Genomic DNA, 6,513 nt, shown 5'->3' with positions numbered 1-6,513 from the left:
GAAAAAAAAAGATGGTGTAAATGAGACAACAGAAACATGTATGTGCAAAAATGTTTTCCTTCGTAGCAGAATGAAATCACTGAAATCCTGCAATAGGTTTTGACTTTCTTAACTTTTCATGTACGAAGCAATGCCATAACCTCACAACACAAGCCTCAGCCTCCTCTTGTGCAGAAGTCCAAGTGTCATAATGACTTATGAGCACAAACACAAATAAAACTATCAAGGTACAGTTAATAACCTTTTTCCAGTGGTTATTTACGGGCCTGGTCAGTATTACACATGCATGCCGAATAGTAACTACTCATGCTTGCAATCCCATGGGGCACAATGGAATTGCTTATAGCAGAAGGGTCACTTCTGTGTGCAAGGTAATGGTTAACAAAACAGGAGTTTATTTAAAAAATGCCCAAACCTTAGAAAAGCTATTGCCAGATTATGGGATGACAGATTTATACTGCAGCAGATGAACACTACTCAGAAAGAAAACAGAGAAACAAAAAATCTGTTTTGAAATAAGTATAAAAATAGTGGTTGAGAATATGATGCTTTCCAAAAATAGCAAGAATGATATTAGCCTGGCACCACAGAAAACCCCTAAATGGGTGGGCTATGGAAGAAACCCCTGGTAAACAGCCCATCACCTGCCTTTGCATAGTTCAGCTGCTTTCTGTATCTTTTAAAGCAATCTGTACTTAATTGCTGATCCACTCACTCACTTCTGCTCTAAAATCTCTGAAATGAAAATATTCCAGGCTATCTGATATGAAAAAAGCTCTTTCTTTTTTCTCTTTGAACTTATTACCGCAATGCCAGGATGAGAGAATTGTCCCTAGGTTTCATCTTAGGGTTTTGCTTCTCAGCAGTTCCTCTCCCACAGACATCCCGGGCATGGGAGACTCATCTGAGTCCACCTAAGGGCATCTGGAATATGAGAGTGACACGACTGTGACCAGTCCTTACAGGTGCTGATCCATGGCTCCAGACCTAGTGCAACTAATGAAAAACTCCCCTAACTTCGCTGTTCTTGACAAAGAAAGCTGTGAGCAATTAATTAACTGTGGCATTATGAGAGCTCACAAAAGCAGCTCCCACCGATTCTTCTTGCTGTCTTTCTAAGAGTAATGGGGGAAACCTACCATGAAGGTTCAAATTTTAAAGGGATGGTCATTCACCTCAGTCAGTGTTCCTCAAATGTTTAGAATTATCTTCCCTCCTTTCCATCCTCACCCCAGTATATCCTAAGGAAGACAAATTTATTTTATGAGAATATATAGAGGCAGCCTTTCAAATAGCTGCTGGAAAAAGGTGGCAAGACATTACTTTTTCCTGGAAATTAGTGAGTACCCAACCCAGCACCTCCTTCTCAGCACTAAGCTCCCCTGCTCCTCTCCCTCCCTCCCTGCTCAGCACAGCCCGAGCTACGAGCAAGTCGGCAGAAAGGCAGTCGTCAGGGTTTGCACGCAGAGCAGTATCAGAAGGGCAGGATGTTAAATTTGAGTGTAGTCTGCAAGAGAACGCAGTATGTGGCAGAAAACCACTTGAAAAGCACTTAAATAATAGCACTTTCCATTCAGCAAGAACCCAAATAACTTAAAGCCGTATCAAAGTTCTTTATTTGATGGCATAAACGTCCTTGGAGCAGAGATAGGAAGCAAGAAAGCTATTCTTAGCCTGGTGGTGGTACCTTTTTAGCAAGCTTGTTTGCCTCCTGACTCCATCTGCTGGGAAGACACCCTACTACCTGCTTTCTTCACTGAAATTTGGCAGGAGTGCAGAGGTGCAATCACCATACATTTTCTCACTCTCCCAGCCTTACTGTGACTCTCCGGATATTTAAATATTGGGCAGCTCGGAACAGTCACGGCAGACAAGTCCTCCCTTGCAACACTTCATGCACTTGCTCTCCTGCAACGTAGGGGGTGTTGGCGCAGTTGTCTCTGGATACCCGCGTGGCAGGGGGCTGCCCTTCTGAGGAGACTAGAGGGGCTCAGCATTGGGTCTTCCTCGGCTTCTCCTGCTGTTTAAAACGTTTACATAACTTCTGGAGCAGAAACGATAATTTCCGTGACTTTGCCGTCCGGTGAATGCTGCGGCCACCCTTGCTGGTCTTCCCCAGTTCGATGGACGGTAGGTAAATGGTTCACTCAGGCTAGAAGAGCCGCGGAGGAGTCGGAGCAGACGGAGGAAAGTGAGGCTGCATCCCCAGGACAGGCAGGGCGCACCCCAGCAGCCCGGGCTCTGCTGATGCCCCATGGTCGGGGAAGCGCTTCGCCCGCCCCGGTGCCCGAGCGGCGAGGTCTCGCCCTCCGCGCCCCCAGTTCTTCCGAAAGGTGCCCGAAATGGAGCCGAAACGCCAGGTCTGAGGAACTTCTCCAAGAAGAGGAGGGTTATGGGGGGCTCCGACCGGGCCCGTGGGCGCGCAGGACTCGCGCTTCTTCGAGGAGCCGGCGCTGAGGGGCGCGGGTTGCCCCGAGGTGATGCACCCTCAAGGTGGGCAGGGCCCGGTCGCAGGCCCGAGTACCCCCGGGGAGGGGCAGGGGGAGAAAGGGCTTGCGGCCGTGGGCAGGGTCCTGCTACCACCTCCTCCTCCGCGGGGCCGGGCGGTCCCCCGCTCCTCACCGCCCCGCCCGTCAGCGCAGCGGCGGCTCCTGCGCGGACGCCCCGCCGGCAGCAGGCGGCCGGGAGCCTCAGGGAGGCGGGCGTGGAGGAGGCTCCGCCGCCGGGCGCTCTCCGTCCGCCCCGCGCCGACGTCGGCGCGAAGCCCCGCCGGCGGCCGGGGGGGAGCGTGGGGTAGGACCGTCGCGGGAGGGGGCAGGCAGATGCTTCCCGAGGCACAGCTCCGCCGGAGGGGCTTGGCCCTGACCAGTGTCTGCCCGTGCGTTGGCTGAAGTCTTCGGCCCGTCCGCCCCCTCCGGGACGCGGGGACCCACAGGCCATGTGTCAGGGAGCGGACGGCGCCATGCGCCCCTCCGAGCAGTGAGGAGCCGTCCGGACCGCACCGGTGCGGGGGCCGAACCGCCGCGGAGGTGGCTCGAGGTGACGGGAGGCTGGGGAAGGTGCCGCGCCAGCACCGGCAGCGCTGCCACCGTAAGTTCCGGCAAGTTCGCCGCCTGCCCGCCGGCCCCGGCAGGGAGAACCGCGGGAGGTCCAGCGAGCGGCGGAGAGGAGGCTACCCGGGGGGCAGACCCTGGTTGGCACCGCCGTCAGAAATAGGGGAGGGAAACGGAAAAAGAAGGGGAGTATAAGAGCTCTGCCCCGCCGCAGCGGCGGGTGCGGTAGTACCGCGGAGGAAGGGGCGCAGGGGTGCGGTGGCCCCGGCGTTGGCTTCAGGGAGAGGGGTGAGCGGGGGCTCGGCCGGAGCGGCCGCCCGGGGCGGGGGCTCCACGGGTGACGGAGAACGGTGAATCCCGGGGCTTCTACTGCCGTTTTTGCAGCGGCGAGCAGATCGGTGTCGGCACGGTATGGACGATAGAGAATAGCTGTGCTCCGTCCTGTAAGTACAGGGCAGTTAATGATACCTGAGTCACTAGTGAATGCTTCTCATTAATGTCAGGTACTGTTTCCATTTTATTTTTCTTCTGCTGGACAGATACCGGTACTTAATTGACACTGCAAATGTTAAAACAACATTAGTCGGTTTCAGGATACTGCCATTGATGACAGTAGATTGATGTATGAGACTATTTACTGCGTGTGTCCAAGTGCAATATAAATGCCTGCCAATTCTGTCTTTAAATTGTTATATTGATTTCATTCTTGCAGGCTTTTTGACAGGCTAAGGTAGTTGACAATTTGTAAAGAAAAGAGAAAAACTTATGTTTTATTTTAGTTACCAAATTTCAACTGCATCTGAAATCATGAATGAATAAATCATTCATAAAAAAAGAGTAAATGCAAAGATGTGTATCACAAGACCTCTTGAAGGCAATATTGTCGGTATCTAACAGGTGCATTCCTGCTGTGTTTTTATCTATGCTAGCTACCACTTGAACTTCATAAGGCTAGTACAGCATGTGATATTCTTTCCAGGACTGTGCACTTTCCTTGTAACAAATAGAGTTAATAGTCTGGCTAAAGGGAGTTTAGAATTAATTAATAGAGCCATCACATTAAAATGCCTGTGTCTGTTTGAAGTCACTGACATAAAGCTCTTGCTTCTGCTGCTTTTCCCTTCCAGCATTACTAGGATGGTGGTGGGGAACCCTTGTGTTTGGCCTGTGGAAAGGTCCCTTGCACTGCTCTAGGGCTGAATATTTCAGAGCTGACCAGGGTAATATTTCTCTGCTACCAACAGCTCTGACTGCAGGTGGTGTCACACTGAAGAGGGATTTTAATTCACCACTCAGGATTCTAAGCATAATTGTCAACTAGGTAAATTAAATATAGGAGAGCTAATATTTCCTTTTAATTTCTTCAAACATCTGACAGTCTTTATTAGTATGTTACCTTTGCTAAGTTACCTCTCTGGTGCTTACAGCGGCTGTGATATTCTGACTGACATGAAATTATTCTGAATGAACTAAAACATAGGGTTTCAGTACCTATCAGCACATGGTAAAGTATGATAACTTTATAAATCTCAAGTAAATGTTTGCCCCGTTAAGATCAATGGCAAAATCCCAATTAAGCCCTCCAAAAAGTGAGCTGCACTATAGGTCTTCATTATCACTTAACAGTGAGTGCCAACAAACTTTGATTAGTAATTCAAGTGGCAGTGTGTTAAATTTGGGCAGCAATGGCACTTCTAACTACTCTCTGTAGGACTGCCTTATCACCATGGGTAAGAAGCCACACAGATCTTAGTATTTTAAGAACATGTATATATAATGAATTGTATTCTGCTTTCAAGAGGAGTAGGCGATTCCGTTTTTTCCCATGCTCCAATTTTTATAGGCAGCTTGATCAGAGTTCATTATAAACAAATTAAATTTCAGTTTGTAGATGTACCATATGTTAACAAGCATTCAGACAGTATGGGAGGAATGTTATCACATTATGTTGCTTATGTCAGAGAAGTTCACAAATAAGCTGCTAGAAATTTGATGTACTATAAAGGTGTAAGTAAACAAAAAACCTATGTTACAGCTTAGTTCTCTGCAGCTCACAACCTTTAACTGGAGATGAACAGAAGCCTCATTCTAAAAACCTTGTTGAAAAGTTGCCTAATAATGTATTCACAAGGATTAGCTTAATAAACTGACTAAAGCCAGTTTAGAAAGCCAATTTTTTTTAATGCCTGCAGCACAATAGTTTTGAAAACCATCTGAAAAAGGTGAAAGTTTTCATTAAAGAAGAAAACAATGTTCTACAGAGTATTTTCTTTATTGTTTTTCTTCCAACTCTCTTCCATATCACAGTAGAATGGAGCAATGTTTAAAAACTAGCTAGTTAGTGTTATACATTAAATTTAAATCAGTATCTATAGACCAGTAAGAAGCTAAATGGACACTTACAGGTGCTGCTATATAATTATATTGGCATGACCAGCATAGCTGACAATAATTTTCAGTAGTTTTGTATAAGAGAAAATTGAAGAAGAAAGAGCATATAATGAGTCTTTATAGAAAGAGCATATAATGAGCATATAATGAGTTCCTGGAAACCATTAGATAGAAAAAATACTCTTCTGTATTTGTTTAAAAAATTATGCATGCAAATAGAATTTTTGGCAAAAGCAACTAAGTAATTGAACTACACTTCACTGAAAGTTACACTAGCAAGTATCATGAAATCCAGTTCTGGAAATGCCGTTGGTTCTACATATTAGTAAGCTGGGTGAGTCAGTTTTGTTTAATTTCTGGTAATTGATGTTAGGGTCCTAACTTTTACCATTGAAGTCAATGTTGAATCTCATATTAATGCTAGCACAGATCATACTTGGGCTTTTCAGGGGCGATCCTGTTCTGTGCTGAGCCCTTTCAACCTGTTTGTGTTGGAGTGGCATCCAGTCAGGTCTCTGCCTAGAACTGTAAGTGCAGAGTAAAATTCACTGTCTTAAAAAGTTTGTGATGTACGTAGTCAAGAAAGACTAAGGCATCTTGCTGAAGGCCATGTAGTAGGTCAACAAATGATGTAGATCTGAAGCCTAAGTACTCCATACTTAGTAAGGGTACACCAAGTACTTTTAATCAGACTGAATGGTGCATGTGATAAATACTTGATAAAAGTACCCAGGAAATGAATGACCTTACATCCCTCTAATCTTGTTTACTTCAGTATTAAACTCAGTGTTTACTACCAGTAGCCTTCCAGATAACTGCACATAATTACATGTTCTTTGTTCTGTGATGGTTTAGGGTCTTAAACCCACTTTCAATTTGACAGTGCTTTTAGTCACTTCCCTACTAAGGAAGGAGTAGTTCTGGCTGCTAGAAGCCTCTTCTCCATGAGTACAATCCAAGTGCTAGGAGCAACACATGCCTGTGTCACCCAGTCCTGAGGGGCAAAGCCCAGGTCTCTGTGTGGCTGCTAAGCCTACCTGACACTGCTGCTTTGGGCATCTGAAATGAC

This window comes from Calypte anna, chromosome 2 (genome assembly GCF_003957555.1).
Source record: "Calypte anna isolate BGI_N300 chromosome 2, bCalAnn1_v1.p, whole genome shotgun sequence".
NCBI classification, from domain to species: Eukaryota; Metazoa; Chordata; class Aves; order Apodiformes; family Trochilidae; genus Calypte; species Calypte anna.
Note: the sequence above shows the minus strand (reverse complement) of the source record.